Source organism: Notamacropus eugenii, chromosome 6 (assembly GCF_028372415.1).
Source record: "Notamacropus eugenii isolate mMacEug1 chromosome 6, mMacEug1.pri_v2, whole genome shotgun sequence".
Lineage (NCBI taxonomy): Eukaryota > Metazoa > Chordata > Mammalia > Diprotodontia > Macropodidae > Notamacropus > Notamacropus eugenii.
Window position 1 is genome coordinate 210,512,202 of NC_092877.1, and position 21,337 is coordinate 210,533,538.

The window sequence follows — 21,337 nt, forward strand, 5'->3', positions numbered from 1 at the left end:
TTTGTAAACCTTGGAGATGTATAAATATACAAATATACGTACAGATATATACACATATGTGAAATATTAAGAGGGGCAGATATTTATATAAATGGAATCCAATTCTACAACTAACTATAACTAACATCCAATGAACTTCAACACTCATATATCCACCATAAGTTTGACACATACTCTAAAGGCAAGATAAAGTCTAATGGCAGACAATTTTAGTGTGAGTCTGCTAGATCATCCCCTTTTGCAAGTTTGATTAGTCTACCTAACTATCCATGAAATTCAACTCTTGTCAATACAGCATCATCTCCTTGAGACCTACCTGCCTCTATCTACTCAGAACACAAAACTGCAGCTTCAACTTTGAGCACTGAAGTAACCAAAAAAAAAAAAAAATGCAGGTACCATAGTAGGCTAGCTTTAAAAAATAAAATAAGGTCCTTGGGCTATGCTCACATTAAACCTACAACTGTGCCCTCAGCAAATTAAAATCAATTGAAATCAATTTAGCTGGTATAAAAAGTCTCCCTCCACGGCAGCAGCTCATCTGGTGTGCTAACAGCTCCCAGTGATGAAACAGGTGCTTGTAAATTAATTAGCCTCCTGAAACACACCTTAAAATGAATTTCCCAGAACACCCTGGCAGCGAGCCATCCTGGTCCCAGGAGCTGATCAGCGTTCTGTAAATATTGAGATTTGATAAAGTAAACGCTCCTCTGGCAGCAGATGGTTTGGAATGCTCTGTTGACACTGGCTGCGATTACTTGGATATGAAGACTTTGCTTCTCATCGGCCTCCTCTGGGAGCCACTGGAGGACTTGATCCCCTCTCCAGCTATTTGCCTTCTAATTGAAAATCCTTATTCCCAGATGGAGCCTAATGCTGCTGCTTGAGGCATCTCGCTTGGCGCTGCTTGACTGTTGATACATGGGTAATTGCTTTCAGTAATGCAGGTTAAATGTGACATTTAGTGCTTAATAAAAATTATCAAGGCCAAAGCCGTTTATCATTCTTACACTTTGGGCTGTCAGTTCTAGGGGAATTCTCAATTCATTTGAATTCTTGAGAAAGAGACAGGCAAACTCCCTTGCAAAGACACTGGCAGAGAAACTCTGGTGGCTGGGGTGGATGGGGTGGTGGGTTTTTTTAGATACTTTTAAAAGATTTGTTTGTTAACAAGAAACATTTCAAATTAACCTATCAAACATTGGCGCTCTCCTCCTTTGTATTTAGCATGTCGGTGAATAATATATAATCAGCCGCTGTTGTGTACACAAAGCCCTTAAAAAACAGATGCATAGAGCTGCACCTTCTGTGTGTGGCTGGAAGTTGAAAGTCACTCCCCTTAAAAAGAAAAAAGAAGCAAACTTGAAGGGAAAAAGACTGTGTGTTTGCATCAGTTGAGCTCGGCCTCAAACTGTTTTAAATTAAGAGGGTTAGAAAGTGTTGTATAGCACAAGAGGTTGAGGTTCCTCACTATAATTGTTTTTTCGACAATGGAAGTAATTCAAGACCTGGCACCTAGGAGAATCCCCTCCCTACAAGTGCAGTACCCCAAAATAGAGCCCTAGTGCGCCTTCTTAGAATTAGGAAGTGAATGGTAGTATGCAACTCCTAACTACTCATCACTAGTTCCACGGCTTGAGAGAGAGAAGGGGGGAGAAGGGAGAAAGAGACAGACAGAGAAGAGGAGGAGGGAGAGAAGGGAGAAAGGAGGAGAGAAGGGGGAGAAGAGAGAAAGGAGGAGAGAATGGGGAGAAGAGAGAAAGAGATAGAGAAAGAGGAGGAGGAGGAGGAGGAGGAGGGAGAGAGGAAAGGAAGCTTTGGGTTTTATATCTAGAAAGGGAAGAAACTCTTTGATGATGATTCTTAGTCTTTTCGAGTTATGACAACTCATTTTCCTTTGGCAATACACATACTGCTTACACACACACACATACACACACACACACACATCATTCCTCCTGCCATACATACTTTTAGATATAAATATTGGGTGTTGTTTTTCAGTGAATTCAGTTCTATTTCACCCTGAGAGCTTTGTAAATCCACTGAGATCAATGTGGGTGCTGTCACAAAACCACTGGAATAGAGCAGTTGGACAATCTATGGCACTGCTGCAATTGTTCATGACTTCTCTATATAATCTACTACCTTCCTTTCTCTGTCCCTTCCAGCCTTCTTCTCCTCCTATTCTTTGAGCCTTTCACTTTCTTTTTTCTGCCTCATTTTTCCTACTGTCCTTTTGTCCCTTACCCATTTTTTCTTCCCCTTTATTATATCATACAACCATCAGTGGAGTCTATAGATATAACACTTCTGGTAACAAAGTCCTCAAGTGGGTGGATTTGATAACAGGGCTTACTTGGTTGCTTCAACAAAGCCAGGAATGAATACGAGGACATTCTGCTCTCTGTGAAATGAGATCCAGTTACAATATAAGTCCTTACTATGCCCTTAGTTCATGATGGACTAGAATTGTTTGACATAAGCAAAAAAGTAAATTGGAGTCTTCAAGTATGGTTACTCTTTGTCATCCAGAATCCCAAGTTAAATCCTTCGAATGCTAGCATTTACTTTACAGGAAATCTCATAAAGTCTCATGTGGTTGTCCTGATCCAACACAGACATTCAATTGTTATTCTGATTCAAATTTTTCTCAGTACCAAGGGAATATTTTTCTTAGACCCAAGGTCCACAATGATTTAAATGTGGCTTTGAGCAAAAGACTCAAGAGATTGCGATGAATCTAAAGTTACTTTTCATAAAAATCAGTTTCTTACATTAAGAGAAAATTGCTTATTGACAACCACTTCAAGTCTGCATGACCATCTCATTCATTTCTTCCCTGATTTTCAAGATAAGTGGTCCCTCCTTAGCTAAATCATTTCACTTCTCCTATGTACTGAAACATCTTCTAATTTGAATTATAATAATTTGTGTGTATCTCAGTCTACCCTGGATTATAAACTCCTTGAAGGTAGAGACAGTGTCATTTTTTTTTGCCTCTGTATTCCCAAGATGTATGTGGCTTGTGCATAGTAAATGCTTAAGAAATATTTGTTGAACTGAGATTGAGAACAAATGCTAGTTTTAAGAAAGACCCAAGAAGCATAAGTGAATATTGTCTGAATTTTATATTGAAGCTGACGAGATCAAGATATGAGAATGTCAGCATATTTTGTTCATTCCTTTTCTACCATTACACCTTTTTCCTTCTATCCTTTAGCTGCAGCCTTGAATCACTGCACAGTGTACTAATTGAGCCACTGTGTGAAATGCAATGAAATCACTGTAGAATGTCCACAGTCCAGGGCTATAGTCCACTGAGTCCAAGTCTAGCAATCCTTTGCTTAGTGAATCATCTAGCATTTCTCCAGTGGCCAATTCATAGAGTTGCTAGATCATTTATCTCATGTTATGTGGACAGAATGGAGGTAGGTGTGTATGTTGTGTGTATACAAGTAATTTGCAAAATTATTAGACTCACTAGAAACAGAAAATGAGGCTATCACTTAACACATATTTTAGGTCCAGTTCCAGATTCAAATATGGGGCAAATACAGAAACAGAATTTTAGCACTGGGGGAAAACAACAAAAGCTAGCAAAATATGGGAAAATCTTCCTATTTTGCCAAACTTTGCAACTGCAGCAGGGTGACCTAAACTTTTAGGGAGTAAAAGACAGGAACAGCAATGGGTTGCTACCTCCGGAATATAATAGCCTGAAATCATGAGAGCTGTCGGCTTTAGGAAAACACTAGAACTCTGTTGGTGAGTGTCATGGGAGGTAAGAGGAAAAGGCACTTTCTTTGGCAAAGAAGAAAGAGAAGAAAATACTTTCTCCAAGATATTTAAACTACAATTTCTCCATGTCTTGATGGTGAGATGACCAAAATTCAGTGTTCTGTGCTGACAGCTTCATATCTGTTAAAAATGGATATATCAACCCCACCACGTACTAGGCTCATATCAGCCTTTGGAATTCTTCCTGATTGATTTCAAGGACATGTTTTAATACTTGATTCTCATAAAGGAGAATAATAAGCATTTTGTTTGATCAGGTGTTTTGTTTTTCAAGTCAAATGTTTTCTTCAAGTCACACACAACCTCCCAGCTTACCATACCTCATGAAAATAGTATGGGAACTTCTATATATGGGAACAAGTAGAAGAAACGTTCCATGATTAAAATGATATCAATCAGAGCATCCCCTTACTCTAGAATCCCTTTCTCCAAGGATTCTTAATCTGAGACCCATGAACTTCTAAGAAATATTTTCATCACTATTTCAATATAATTGGTTTTCTTTGCAATCCTATGTGTTTTATTTTATGCACTTAAGATCATTAGTCTAAGAAGGTATCACAAACATCACCAGATTGCCAAGGAGATCCACAACACACACAAAAAAGTGCCTTAGTACTTAGGTACACAGTCCATAATATATTAGTATATAAAAAATATCCCCTTGTTTTATGAGGGTTCCTAAGTCACTTCTTGTTTGGTGCAGGCACTTCCCTTAAACAGGTTTGGGGAGCTCTGAAAGGGTAAAAATTGTCTTTTCAGTTCCTTCTGTGCGGCCCCCTCCATGCGCCTAGTTCGGTGCAAAGCAGGGTTTTTACTCAGTAACTCAGATTCCTAAAATATCTCTGAGATATGGATAAAAACTGTCATGTATACTACACCAAACACGGCCTCAAGTTTACACTGCTATCTTCTGGTTTTCTTTTTGACTTCTTCTCTCAGACTTGATGTCTGCATTTTCCCTAAATTACAAAGCAAATGCAGTGAGAGATTGCTTGCAGGATACTTTCCTTTCAACAATCTCTCTCCCTCCTCTTTTTTTCCACCCTTTTTTGCAAGAATACTGTGTATCAGCAACCCCTCTGGGGAAAATAACTTTAAAAAAAACTCCATACTGGATGCTAAATGACTTAATGGATAATAAAGTGTCTTGTGCTTCTGGGACTGCTATTTAAAGACCAACCTGACATTTTATGTAAAATGAACACCCGTTTTACATAATCTTGGGGACTCACCCAGCCTTTCTGCCAAATTTGCTATTTATGGGAGATACCCTTCTTCAGAACAGGTCACATACACACTTCTGGGATTCATTAAGGCAGTCTCTCAGGATAAATCAACTCTTTCGCCTACCCCAAAGGAGTTATTCTGGAAAGAGAGAGGGTTTCTTACATCTCAGAGAGGAAATCTAAAGTTTAAGATGAGAATACCAGAGAAAATTCTAGTTGGTTTCCATGAGATTCATACTTCAAGTTAGAGAAGAGGACTCTGTGTCTATTTCCTTGGTGGAACAAAATAAGGCCACTTCTATGGTCAGGGAAATTAAAGAAAATCAACAAGGGATTCCTTGAAAAACACAACTTCTTAAACTAAGGGACTGGGAAGGTAGAGGAAGAGGGAAGAAAAATAAAAGGAAGTCTTCTTGAATCCAAGTCACTGTCACCATCAAAAAAATATGCATCCTTCCCTCGTCTATATGTAGCTGTATCAAAATCTTCCCTCCACACCATACCCCATGAATATGGCAGGATGCTGCTACTGTGCTTACATCATGAATCAGACTCAGGTGGTTTTTGAAATACAGTTATCCCTTCCACATTGCAACTTTCCCAATAGTGATTTCTATATATCACAGATATAAGAGATTAAATGTGAATTTTGGGAGAGTTTGGGGGAGTTTTGCAGAAGCCACAGACAACAGAAAAGATTTAGAAACTCAGAAATGTATAAGATAGATAGATTGACAGACAGATTAGATAGATACATAGACGGATGGATGGATGGATGGATGGATGGATGGATGGATGGATGGATGGATGGATGGGTAGTATTGTATAAAATCAACATATTTTATCTTTTAATACCATAATAATTCAGACTTCTTCTCTGTTGGGGGGAGGATCAAAATTTTATGCAGTTTTTCCAGATCATGGGGGAGGAGCTCACTATTCATCAAACCCAAGCAGTGTGGAAGGGATAACTGCATATGTGTTTGACAAATTTTTAAGGAGTACAGTAGTGTAAAAAAGGTTCTCTACCTTGCCAAAAGGAAAAATCTCAAGGAGAAGGTAAGAACCTGACAATTTCTCAGGTATTATAAAATAAGAAGTTGAGAAAAAGTCAATTATAATTCCATGACCATCCAGAGTCACAGCAGACTGTCCCCTAAGGGTGCAAGAAGGCTCTGCTTGTAAATATTTACTCTATGTAACTCCAGAAGTGTCCACATTCATCCCTCTTTGGGGTCTAGGAATTAAATATTCCTGTTAGAAAAGTCAGTGTTCTCTTTGAAAGCTAATGCTTTAATCTATGAACACTCTTCCATAGATTAATTGATAAGGTTAGGTAGTTAAATACCTAGTCTTGAGGAGGAGGCACAGGGATTGATTAGCTTGAATGGTAGAAAGCAGGGATAGTTCCAAAACATGAGAGAATGTCCTGGAGCAGTAAATTTGGTAAAGGTTCCACAGTAGTGAACCCTAGGCTTCCAGACTATAGCATCACAGGCACTTGCACTGTGATGGGGAGCCCTAAAAAGGATAGGATATGGAAGTTGCCAAAGAAGACCATGCCATCAGAGAAATGATGTCATGACTTGCACTTGACTTTGTTTTGAGGGAGGAAGGGCTGTGCAAGGTCACCAGCCTCACTTTTCCTCCAGAGTCATCTGAATCCAGTGATATGATATTCCTCAGGATGACTGGAGATGACCCAGGATGCACTGGGAGACCTTGACCCCTTTAGGCCAAGGAAGATACTGAAAGGGAAATGAAAGAACTCAAGCAGAGAACTTTACCTATTTCACAATTTTCTCTAAGGTTGTCACCATATAGGTGTGAGAAAATTATCATTCATCCTTAAATGTCATGTTACCAATAATATAGCATTTACGGAAAACCTACTTTATATCCAGCCTTGTGCACTGTGAACACTACAGAGGCCTGGGGTGTGTCCACGTGAGCATCTTTTGAGAAGCTTACAATTTAGATGGAGGAGGTCAAACAAAGGCAAAACAATTTGAAAAAATCAGGTAAGAGTTGTACTACACACTGTATAGTACCAAATATCAGTGCTTAGAGGAGTGAAAAGCATTATAATGGAATAGATGCCAAAAGGACTTGAGTTCAAAACCAGTTTTTGACACTCACTGGCTATATGTGTGCCCTGGGCAAGTCACTTAAAATCTTGGCTCTCTAGTCAGTCTTCTAAGTCTATAACTTGCAGAAAAGGTGCTGACTCATGGATAGAGGGAGTTTCCTCCTCCATGAGATCCCTGTATTGGTGAAATCACAGGTCTGATCCCCATTCCCTATTCCTACAGGAGTTCATAAGATCAAAGTGTTATGGCCAAAATAGACCTTAAAAATGATTTACTCCAATTCCTTCATTTTACAGATGAGAAAACTGAGACCTAAGAAAGTGAAGAAACTTGCTAAAGGCAAAGAAACGAAATTTGAACCCGAGACTTCCTATTCCAAAGCCAGAAGATGAGTTCAAAAGGGTTTCATGAAGGTGGTGAGACTTCACATAGGTCTTAAAGGCTATATAGGATTTAGATAGTTTATAGGTAATCTTTACATAGCTGGAGGGCAGGTAAGGTGGTGCAATGAATAGAGTGTTGGCTCTGGAATCAGGAAGATTCATCTCCCTGAGTTCAAATACAGCTTCAGACACTTACTAGCTGCATGACCCCATAGTCATTTAACCCTGTTTGCCTCAATTTCCTCATCTGGAAAATGAGTTGGAGAAGGAAATGGCAAACCACTCCAGTATCTCTGCCAAGAAATGGGGTCAAGAATGGGACCCCGAATGGGGTCAAGAAGAGTCAGACATGACTGAAATGACTAGACAACAAAAAATAGAGACTCAGAGATAAAAGTGGGGTGAGAGAATAAAAGAAAATAGGCAGTTGAGTACACAGAGGCCGAGCAGGATATTTTAAAGAGTCTTGGATTTGGTGTCAGAGAACCTGAACTCAAAATCTGAATGCTGCCACTTAAAACCTGTATGAACTTGGGTAATTTGCTTTAATATGGCTAAGCCTCAATTTGCCATCTGCTAAGTGAGGGGATTGAACTGGATGAACATAAAGGTTTCTTATAGCTCTGTAAGAGCAAGCAAAGTGGGATTTTTGTTGTTTTCTTTTTGGAATTCAGTTTCACAAGTTCATTGAAAACATCTGAAGGCTCAATCTTGATGGTTCACAGCTGTGTTGAATCACATAGGTTTTGTGCCTTCTAGCCCTGAGCCAAACAGGGGCCAAGTCTTTGTTATATCTATTGTGAAGTCGGCATTTTGTGTGGGGGATTTTGCTTGTGAGGAGGATCTTTTGATTAGGTGGACAGGACTCTGAGTAGTCATTTGTTAGGAGCCTCCAACTACTCAGAGATTTGTGCCCTGCCAGTATAGTAGTGTATGTAGGTGGTTGTATTACTTTGTTCAGACAGTAAGGGACCTGTCTGTTGAAACTCTGTGCTAATTTTTCTGCCTGTATTTTCTCTACTCCTTTCTAATTAGACTGTTAACCCCTTTAAAGTTGTCTTTCCTTTAGCAAAGCACATCAAAGAACCTGTGCTAGCAAGCCATCCTGGGTGCACTAGGGTGCTTGCTAATATAAGCTGCAAATCTATGATTCTACAAGGAAACAACATAAAGGTAACAGTGAGAGTAATGTTAGAAATCATGATCCTGGTCCACAGGATAACAAAAAACTAACAGTTTTTGAGCAGAATTATTTAATCTCCAAACTGATTCATCAGTTTCCTCATCTATAAAATTCATTAGTTTGAAGTTGTTTTAAGATTTAAATTTATTTACCTTTAGTTTTCAATATTCATTTCCACAAGATTTTGAGTTCCAAAATTTTTTCCCCATCATTCTTCTCCTCCCCTGAGATGGCATGCTTTCTGATTACCCCTTCTCTCAATGTGCCTCCCTTCTATCACTCCCCCCTTCTCTTATCCCCTTCCCTTCTATTTTTCTGTAGGGCAAGATAGATTTCCATCTATAAAATTAAAGGGTTAGAGGAACTGACCACAAAGTCATAAAGAAGGTGTCTTCCAGCTCCTCAGCTGGGATTCCATAATAACAAATCAAAAATAGAAGGTATCTTTGGCTACAATATTCAATGGAGGAGAAAGTGACACTGGTGACTTTGCATAGTCCTTTCTTACTTAAATCCAATTCCCTTGTATGTTATGGCATCACCTCCCTGATGTCATGGTCCTCTTCAAGAATAAAGGATAAACAGCAGTAAGTGAGCCCTATCAACTGATGTTAAGCATGCTCATGCATAGTTTGCAGTAACTCTGAAAGTTAATATCTGAACCTTCATTATAAATGAACATAAGAATGGTGGAAGGGAGTTCTCCATGAGATGACAGAATCAAAAACTCAGATTTGGAGAGTTTTCAGAGGCATCATATCATAGATTCAGAGCTGGAAGGAACCTTAGAGACCACACTATCCTATCTCAACTTTTTACAGATGAGGAAATTTAGCAGCAGCTTAGATGACTTACTGAAGGTCACACAATAGCTATTAAGCCATCTAATCTTCCTCTACCTGAAAGGGAAGCCCCTCTACAATATAATAAGCCCCTAGCCTTACTTTGAAGACTTCCAGGGATGGAGAACTCACTACAGCAAACCACCTCACTTTTATATGAAACTCATCGTTCACTAATTATCTGAACATCAAGTCAACATTGACTAGTCCTCAATTTCCACCCTGTGTCTCGTTCTCACCTCTGGTGCTAAGCAGAAAAGTTTAAACTGTCTTCCAAATAACAGCCCTTGAAAAACTGGAGGACAGCTATATGTCTGGCTAGCACTAATCTTCATCCAATCTTCTGTAAGCTACCCTCATGTGACATAACAGAAATGCCTTTAACCATCCTTGCGGCTTCCTCTGGGTGTTCTTAGCTTCTCAATGTCTTTCCTAAAATGTGGCATAGAACATGATCTGTGACCTATGGTCTGATCATCAAATTGTGCCAGCATTTTTTGATTTCCATGTCCCATTGTTGATTCATATGGGGTTTTAAGTACTGCCCAGGTCTTTTTGACATGAACTACTGGTCTTTCTAACACTTGTGCAATTCATTTCTTTGAAGCAAAATATGTAACTTTATTTGTCCTTTTCAAAATAAGTGGCATATAAAACAAAGTAAGCATAGTAAGGTGTGTTTATATTTTGCCTATAAAGTGAAATACAGAATAAAAGTTTTGAAGAAGAAGTCTACATAGACTGGAGGTAGAAAGAGTCCTACATTTAGAGCCAGAGAAGCTGGTCTTGAATTCAGGGTCTGCCACTTATTGGTCATATGAACTTAGGCATAGCATTTGGCCCATCTGGAATTTAGTTTTCTCACCTGTAAAACAAAGGGGTCAGACCACAAGATCAGTTCAAAAACCACTTGGCCTCTGACAAACTAGAGGCCAACAGATAGGTCAGAAAAAAGGGGAGAAGAAAAAAGGCAAGAAAAAAACAGTATAACTGGCTAAATTGTTAAATATTTATTGCCTGAGAGATATCAGGGACAAACCTAAATGAAACATAGCAAAGTTGACATTTCCTCTTTCCTGTTATTTTAGGTCTTCCTTGGAATCAAAAAGTTTGAGGAAACTCTGAATAAATGCATCTATGGAATATTTCCATCTCCCCTTGCAGAAAAATACAGCTCAGAGGTATTACTGGTAAATGGAAGATAAGAACAGTGACTTTTTCCAGTACCTCATTCTGTCCTGTAATGCGAATACACAAAATGGAATAACAGAAGAAACCTTGAAAATTGTTTAATTTTGTGTTGCTTTAAAAAAAAAAAAAGGATTAAACATTCTTTGGTCTGGGGTTTCTGAGTACTTTGGACAAAGCATTCTTGAATTTCAGACAGGGAAATTGATGAACAGTGAGGTCAAGTGACTTTCCTATGGTCACAGAAGCATGACAAAGTCGAAAATTGTATTCAAGATTCTTCATTCCTTTCATGTGAGAGTAGAGAACAGGCTAGAAATCTTAGAGTCATCCTCAACTTTTAATACACACACACACACACACTGCCATCCACTTCTGCCCATTTTATCTCTCCAGTCTTTTTTATATCCATCTATTCATTCTTTTACCCACCCCCTGCCACCCTAGTTTAAGGCTCTCATGACTCCCCTTGGACTGCCAATATAATAGATTCCTAACTGGTCTCCCTACCTTCAGAGTCCATCTCTACCAAACCATTCTCCATACAGTTGCCAAAATAATCTTCCTAATGCACACTTAGCTATGCTATTCAAAAACATTCAATAGCTCTCCATTGCCTATAAAGTAAATAAAAAAATCCATATTTTATCATTCTTTAATCTACATCCAAACTACCCTTCTCCACTTATTTTATGTACCCAAAGTTTCCAACTAAGCCTGGAGCAATTTACATGCTGCAGCTTAGGCACAACTCCATTGGTATAGGGAATGCTAATACAAGACTGCCTGCCAACTTGACAGGTAGGGTTGGTGGAGAGTTCAGAAAAGGAGAGATATTCTTTCTTCAAGAGAGACACCCATGATGGTTCTAGCCTGTCTTCAGAACCAACTCCAGAGAGAAAGATTTTGAAAGCTACAAAGAGAATACCCTCGCCTAGTAGTTCCCCATACCAGTGAAGTCTCCCACTCCTAATTCTTCTGCCATCCCTATGTGCAAGGTACCCAATTCAGGTACTTCTTCCACAAAGCTTTCCTCGATGTCCCCACCTGAAGGTGATCTCTCCCATCTCAAGTTTTCTTGCAGTACCTTTTTTGAATCATCACTTTGTTCATTATTTTTATTTTTAAAATAGATTTATTGGTTTTGCTTTTATTTCTTTTATATTACATCACCAACATTTCCTAACATATCTCAACCTCATCCCAGAAAAACATGCTTTATTATGAATAAATATAAAGGGGAAATAAAGTTCAGTGAAATTAACTAACAAAATGAAAAAGGCTAAATGCAGTGCTCTACACTCTTTGTCTCCCACCTCTGCAAAAAATCTTTTCTTTGGGGCCAAACTTAGTCATTGTAGTTTTTTTCACATATTAATTTTGATTATTTTGTTATTTTTCTTTCCATTTACATGACTGTTGATAATGAGTATACTATTTTCCTGGTTCTGCTTACCTCCCCGTAAATCAATTTACATGTCTTTCCATGCATGTCTGTATTAATCTATTAATCACTTCCGACAGCACAGGAATATTGTGTTACGTTTATGTCCCTCACTTTTTTAGTCATTGCTTAATCAAAGGCATTTCTATTTCTTTGCTAGCACAAGGCACACAAAAATGCTGCTTTAAATACAGGGCGTTTATTTTTGTCATTGCTCTCCTTTTGGAACTATCTAGCAATAGAATCTCTAGGTTGAATGGTATATTTACTCTCTTCCATAATTCTAAATTGCTTCCCAGAATGGTTAGGCTAATTCTCAACTCCACCAACAATGCCTATACAACCTTGTCTTTCTTAACTATTCCCATCTGTTGTCTCTTTGCTAACTGGATGCTCTTCTTTGTTCATATCACATTCTACCTTTATCACACTTATGGGTGTATGTTTGATCCCCCAAAAGCCAATAAAGGTCATTGACATTAGGGACTTTGCTATTTTTCACTTTTATGTCTATCAGAATCTAAGTCCCTTGAATGTAATAGGAACTTAATGAATGCTTATTTAGAAAGAATTTTGACAATATAGAGCCAATAATAAATTAATGTAGGCTGAATATAAAATAAACTGTTGCTCTATCAAGCTAACAAACATGGATGACAAAAGTGGAACAGTGGGCCTATGATGTGAGTCAAAAAAAAGACATATCAACCACTGCAAATTAACTCCTGCATTTTATAGCAAAGGAAACTTTAGCCTAGGGAGATGAAGTGATCTGCCAAGGTCACAAAGGCAGAAATAGTAGAAACTAGGATTCAAATGCAAATCCAACTCATTTCAGTTTTTAATTTAATGATTTCAAGCAAAGGATGACTTTGCATATTTCATACATAGACACAACAGACTTAATATGTCCCAAATGGAACTCATTACCTTTCCCCAAAAACCTATCCTGCTTCCGAACTTCCTCATTTCTATTGGGGACACCACTGTTCTTGTAGTCACTGAGACTGACAAAGTGACCATTTGTTTATGGGCCTTCCTCCTGAATAGTTTCTATTTTTTGGGTTTTCCTGACAATGCTTAATCAATTAATCAATAAGCATTCGTTAAGTGTTTTCTATATGCCAGAACCTGTACACTGTCACGCTTCTAATCCTCCCTCTCTGGATGTTCCTTCTCAGTCTCATCTGCCCAATAACCATCTTTTTCCTCCCTACCTCAATGGATAAGTACACTCTAAAATTCTGTCCTGGGTCCTTTCTTCACTATACTCTGTGTATGATATCTATTATCAGCTCCCAAGTCTATGCTAATAAGATAACTCACAGATCTTTATATATAGCCAGCCCTTATTTCCATTTCTTCATCTCCAATTGTCTGTTGGATATCTGCAACTGAAGGACCCACAGGCATCTCAGACTTAAAGCTCCAAAATAGAACTTGTTATCTTTCTCCTAATCCCATCTCTCTCCCTTATTTCCCTATTTTGGTGAAGAATATTACCATTCTCTCACTCCCAATAGGAATCATCTCCAACTCTTCACTCCTGCTTACTACCTTCCCTTCCCCCCATATTCAGTTTCCAAATCCTGTCAATTCCATTTCCTTGAACATTTCTTTAAATGTACCTTCACTCCACACCCAAGGTAAACAACCTGAGCTCCTCATCACGTCTTGCCAGTTCTACTTCAAGAGCTACCTAATTGTTCTGCCTTACCCAGTTGCGTTTTCTTTCTAATTCATTTTAGAGGTCAATACTAAATTCATATCTCTAAAGCATAGTCCTGACCATATCATTTCCCTATTCAAGGAGTTTCTGTGTCTCCCTATTCCCTCTAGGATAACATACAAACTTGTCCCTCACCATCCTGTCCTTTTGTTATATGCTCCTTTGACCTCCCTGTTTTAACTGAAACCTATGTACCCTTGAAGGATGTCATTAGCCTTATTACATTCTCCTGATTGTTCACTTTTCTTAAGAACAGGCATCCTACAGATGGAGACAATATCCTTCCAGTCTCCTATTGCTACTTCTAGAATCTATATTCTACAAATTTCCTCCTTTGAGGTTCATGCTTTCCAATTTTATGATGCATCTCAGATCTTTGTTGATGTCATAGCAACATCATAATCCCAAACTCCTGAATTATTTTAGCATCCAGGCTTATAATTTTCTTCCCTTTGACATCTCCAGTCACTTCAATATTCATATGGCTGATCCTTCTGACACCTTGGCCTCAGAGTTCTACCATGTGTATTTTAATTCACCAACTCACCAAGTTGTGATACGTGAGACCTCACTCTTACTCAAAATTGCTTTAAGATCACAATCCTTGAAAATTTCCTTTCTAACCACAGTGTCCTGTCCTATACCACACTGCCTACTCCCTCAATTCCCCTAAATCTTCTCTCTAATCAAGACTTCTGGTCTCTGGATCTCTACTTTTTATCCCAGTTGATCATCCCTGTTCAGACATTAATCCCTTCTCTATCTGTGTGATGCTACATAGGAGTTGGCAGCACATGGCAAGACATAGAAACAAGCTCATGCCCACAGACAAGTTGAATGGTCTCAACTATCTAGCATTCTGTTATTTGTAAAGTTTGTTGTTGAGTCATTTCAATTGTGTCTGACTCTTTTTGATTTTCATGACTCCATTTGGGGTTTCCTTGGCAAGGATACTAGAATGGTTTACCATTTCCTTCTCCAGCCCATTTTACAGATGTGAAACTGAGACAAACAGAGTGAAGTGACTTTCCCAGGGTCACACAGCTAGGAAGTGTCTGAGGTGAGATTTGAACTCCTGAAGATGAGTCTTCCTTAATTGCAAGCCCAGTGCTCTCTATCTGGTGTACTGCCTAGATGCCCCTATTTGTCCAATACTGAACTGCAACCTGATTATCTGTCTAATCCCATCCTGAACCTCAATATGATCACTGCTTTATATTTTATTTCCATCTCTGCCTCTAACCCTTTCAGCTTCATGTTTGTTTTTTGGGGTTTTTTGCCCAGCTTCAGATCTTAGCTTGCTTTGATGAAGATTTTGGACTCTGGGAGAAAAAAAGTCTTGCATCAAATGTCTCTGACAAGAGTCTGAAAGCCAAGATATCTAGAAAATTGGACTATAGATAGAGATATATGTATATTATATATGTATATAATACAGAGAGAGATACATATATATGTTGGTGTATATGTGTATATCTTTATCTATACATAGATATAGATATCCTAGAACATTTTCAGAAGATAATTAATAAAAAGATATGAACAGCTCTCAAAAGAATTGCAAACCATTAACAACCATGTGAAACAGTAGTCCAATTCACTAATCAGAGGCAAATAAAAACAATGCTAAAATACCACTCCATATTTCTCTGTATTACAACAGTGATAAAATAAGGAAATAATTGTCAGCGTTGGAGACACTTCACAATTATTTGATAAAACAATTTGCTCTGATGCAAGAAAGCTCCCTCTAATGGGCATATACCCTAAAGAGATCCATGACTGAAGGAAAGACCACATACAAACCAAAATATTCCTATCACTATTTTTTGTGCTACAAAGTAGATCCAAATTGGTGTCCATCAGTCAAATAATGATTGAACAAAAGATAGGATATAACTATAATGGAGTATTATTACTATTACTCACTAGAAACGATTAATGCTTTGGAGAAACATATGAAGACTTGTATGAACTGATACAGAATCAAGTAAGCAGAGAGAGAAGAAGAATACGTTATGGTGACAATAGAAAAATTAACACAACACTAAAAGACAATGGAACATGAATTAATTATAATGATGACACATCTCCAGAGAACTAATGATAAAACAGGGGATCATAGATATAAAGCTGGAAGGAACCTCAGAGGTCATCTAATCTGACCCCCTCATTTTATACATGAGGAAATAGAGGTGTGGGAAATTTAAAAGGTCACAAGTGAGTAAATATCAGGGGCTAAATTTGAACTCAGATCCTGTAACTCCAGAATCAGTGCTTGTTTCACTGACTCTTGCTGGTTTATTCTAGAATAATCTAATGTCCTTTCCCAAATGAACTGACAGGCAGATTAAAGGTATGCAATTGATCTGGTTCACTTAGATTTAGGCAAAGTTTTTGCAGAAGTCTCCATATCTGATTTTTTCAGTAGAGTTTTTGTTGGCTAGTTGATAATAACATTGGGAGAATTTGAAAGTGTTACATGGATTGGTTCAGAGATTAACCTTTAATGGAAACATGCCTATTGATATCAGTAGAAATGGAATATCATGGATGTATAATACAATATATTTTGTCAGATATAGTGGTTATATCTGTTGGCTTTTCTATTGTATAAGCGAAGTTACACTGTGCTAGTCAAAAGGAAACAATTAAGGTGGAAAGGCCAAAAACAACAATAAAACAAAAAAGTTGTACATTTTGACCAGTACTTGTACAAAACCTTCTAAAATGTGACTATATAACTGGGAAAAAGTTCAAGGAGCAGAGAGTACTTTGATACTGCTCAGTTTCAGTTGTCGCTACAGTCCTGAATATTATCAAGGAGTCATCTGGTCAAACACTTCAAAATTATTCTTTCCCCCCCACCCTGGAATTTCTCCCTCCCTTGCCTTTTTCTGTTTCCTCTATGCAAATCCCTTATATTGAGTAACTTCTCACCATTTGTCTTCTCTGTTCATATTTCCTGATCTAAGCACTCAGTAGGAAAGGTTACTAAACAATGCTGACTGAGATCCACCTCAAATTTAAGCTACCTTACCCCAACTGTATCCTCATCATATAATGGAAGTTGTTGTTATTCATCTTTTCTTACCTTCCCATCACATTCACTACTTCTAGCTTCACCTCTTCCTTTCAGTTGATGACTTTGTCTCCTACACTTTACTGAAAAGATCAAAACATTAAACACGACTTGTGCTCTCTCTCATCTTCCACACTTCAAAAACTCTATATACTGTCACCTAGCTTCCTTTCCTTCCCTCCTGTCTCAAAAGGGTTAGGTAAGCCATTTTCCTTGACAAAGATAACCCTTCGACCTTTACAATGAATCCCATCCATTTCCATCTCTTCTGTGCCTTTAACTTCTTGCCTTCTGTTTGAGCTCATTCCTTTCTTCTTTAAAGTATACATAGGTCTTCCCCATCATTTAAAAGAATGTCCTTGAACCTACTGCCTCCTCAAGTCATTAACCTCTACCTTCTCACTATTAAACTTTTGGAAACTGCCATCTACATTCACTGCCAAAATTCTTTAACCTGTACTCCTGTGTCTGTTACAATGATATTTCCAAACACTCCATGTCTAAAGTCGCAAATGTCCTCCTTATAACCAGATACAATGGTCTTTTTCAGTCTCTCATGATAGGACTAAATACTGATGACTGCCTTTGTCTTCTTGAAACTCTCTCCTCCCCTGGTTCTGTGACACTACACTCTTGGTTTTCTTCCTACCTTTCTGATAACTAATTTTCTATGTTCTCGGTTTTCCCCTTCTTGTTCTTCCCAACGTCTAAACATTGGTGCTTACCAAAGTCTGATGTTCAGCCTTCTTCTCTTTTCCCTATCACTGGGCAACCTTATCAACTCCCATTGCTTCAAGCACTATTATACAGATGACACTAAAATCTTCATCTCCATTTCCAGTTTCTCTGAACTTGTGTCAGAGTCCCAACTACTTGATTGATATTTCTACCTGGATATCTTGTGTTCACCTCAAATTGTTTTACACACAGGTGGCTCTGTAATCTCATCACTATGGAGAAGAATCTCCCTCCATTGAAGCAAGCTGTAGTCTCTCTGGGACTTCTCATCCTGTTTGAGTCTTGTCCAGGTGTTTCTATAAATTCTCTATACAGGGTCAACCCAACAGATTGAATTTCTTCTTGTTCTTTGGATATATATTCATAGCTCTACTAATATACCATTTGAAATATGTCAGCACTAATTTTCATCATATATATGCCCCATCTCATTTTCTAATCACTCCCATTATCAATAACTCCTTAAATGTTGTTTCCCAAACACACATTATTATTGGTAATATGTTGCTATGGACTACATTTACCATGTCTTTAGAATACAAAGAGTCAGGAAGAGAGGAATATACCAAACAAAGAAAAAAATTCTTCACTGACTTCCCAGTGATTGTGGATTTTAAAATGAACTCCTTAGCATGATGCTCCAAACCCTCTATATGTGTGTTCAACTTACCTTATTTGATACTGTTTCACTTACGTAGTCTACGTTGTAGGCAAACAGGAATGACTCACTATTCCCCATGCTCATCTACTTCTTTCTGCCTCTGCCCCTTTGTGCTCAATGTTACTTATGTCTACAACGGTCTCCCCCAACATTTCTACCTATCAGAACTTTTCTTTCAAGGCCCAGTTCATATGTCATTTACTCTATAAACCTTCCCTTATATCATTAGCCCTCTTTCTAATATAGAATTGATCCTTTACTTCTTAAATCTCTCATAATCCTCTGAACTTCTCATGGGTACTTCACTACATTATATTACAATTTGTTACATAATTCTCCCTGTCATTTCTTCCTATTAGATTGTAAGTTACTTGAGGAAAGAGACTCTGTCTTCTTTCATTTTCATATTTCTGTTGCTTAGCACAGTACACTGAACACAGTAGGTGCTTAATAACTAACTGTTTCCTTGAATAAAATTACATAGAATGATGAGCACTTAAAGCAAAATCTGGAAGCAAAACAGGTCAACAAGCTCCATTGTAAAGCACACCTTGATACGACTGCAGTCTTCATTAGACAGATAACTCAAAGCTTCCTTTGGTTTATTTTGTTTATTGAATTGAAGAAGTTGATGTCATTCCTTTATTTATTTGTCTAATTTTTCATCAGGGCACAGCTCCTGCTCTGCTTATAAAACGCTGCTGAGTTTCTGGTGCATAGGCAAGGTCATATCTCTAAAGGAAGAGCATGTTAAAAGAGTACCTTCATCTGTCCTTGAATTATGTAATTCTGTAAAACAAGGCATTAGAAGGGTCAAGAACAGTCATTCTGCCCACAGTCACAGTAAACACAGAGTAGTGTTCTGTTTCGAAACCTTCTAAAGAGCCCTTGTATTAAATGGACACAACTGTATCTGGAAAAAAAAAAGTTTATTATCAAAATCAGGGAGGTAGTACAGTATAATGGAAATATCATTAGACTGAGTCAGATCTGGACTCCAGTCCAATAATTAGCCATGTTACCTTACCTCTCTGAGTTTCTGTTTTCTTATATGTAAAACTAAGTATAGTGATTAGATAGTTCCTGAGGTTCCTTTCAGCTTGAAAATTCTATGATCCTATGCAGGGATATACATGAAACTCACTTAACAAATCAAAGTAAAAGCTTCCATTCTAAATCCTAAAAGTTCAACCTCTTACAGGGTAGAGAGTATTACAAGTCATGTTTTCTGCACCATAAATCTGCACAATAAATCTATTGCAAATTTTACAATGGACAAGGACGAATTCTTAATGACAAGACCCACAGACTGAGCAGGTAAATCTAACTCCTTCTGAATCAGTCCTAGAACATATTAAACGAGAAGGATCAAAATTCTAAAACATTAGCTCTAACTCTCCAGAATCTGAAAACAGTGGGCCATGGCAAGTCTCCATCTCCTCCAAAGCTCTAATAGTAATTTAGACTTTATAAGCTAACTGCTGGCCCTTTACATAATATAAGTATGTTGTAAAAACATACTGATGTCATAGGATTTCCCCACAAGCATGGGAAATGGGGGGCAAGAGTTAGGGTTGAACCACAAGCCTTTGGCCCTGGCTATTGTAGTTCCAATATAAGGCTCCCTGGTGGGGGTTGAGAGACATTTTCAAGAATCAATTTTCACAAGTGACGATAACGCACATTACAGAAAGCTGAGGTCAGAGTATTCCTCCACCTTAAGTTTTCCCCCTAGAAATCTCAGTACAAACAAATTCCTACTTGCTGTATGATAGCTCAAGAATGGGCATTTTTTTTCTATCATTTGCCTATAGGTAGGTAACTAGAAAGACAATGAGGTGGTATAGTAGATAGAGTGCTTGTATTGGAGTCAGGAACTCATTGTCCTGAGTTCAAATCTGCCCTCAGACATTAGGCTAACCCTGTTTCTTTATCTTAACTCTGTTTCCTCTTCTTAATTCAGTTTTCTCATCTCTAAATGGAGCTGGAAAAGAAAATGGCAAACGCTTCCAGTATTTCTGACAAGAAAATCCCAAATAGGGTTGCAAAAAGTCAGACACAGCTGAAATGACTGAACAACAGAGAAAAGTAGCCAGACATCCTTTGGCTGTGACTGGCTTCTGGCCCTGGAATATTTGAGTGGGCTATAGAGTCAAGTGGAAGATAGGGTGGGGTAGACAGTAAAGTCAATGGTTGTTTTTTGGTTTTCCTGAACACATAATACTTAAGAGACAGAAAAATAATTCAGTTGATTATTATCAATAGTGAACAAAGACCAATTTATTAAGGAATGGCTAGACAAATTTTGGTATATGAATGTAATGAAATATTATTATATTATGAGAAACAATGAAAACTAAGGAGTCAGAGAAGCATAGGAAGAATTATATGAGCTGGTGTAGAGTTAAGTAGACAGAACCAAGGAAACAAGATACCAAATTATTGTCACAATGTGAAAGGAAAAAAATTGATGTTTTTGTAACTATTGTGACTAATTCTTGATCCACAAAGAACTGAAAAAGTGAACCTCCCTCAATGGGCATGGGACATTTCATAACCTGTCAGACTCAATTAGTGTATTGATAAGTTTTACTTTTCAAAACAAGGAATATGTTATCTAACAGTAGGAGAAGGTATATATTCAGAAATGCAAATGTAAAAACAATAAATCAAAAAAAGAAAAAGGAAAGTCAATATGAACATTAGGAAAATGAAAAAGAAAGACTAAGTCATTAACATTCACCATGGGTGTCATGTGAACATTAATTTAAATAGTTGAACATGGGCTCCTTTCTCCTACAGGTGAAAATCCATCTGATTCTTATCAATAGTCAATATTGAAAGACAATAGTAGTTAATCTTACGAACTGAGCCATTAACAATCATACTCACCAACCTGAGTTGTCAAAATTCTAAATCCTCTTACTGAGAAAAAGCATGTGACACTGAGGATGAGACATGATTTTC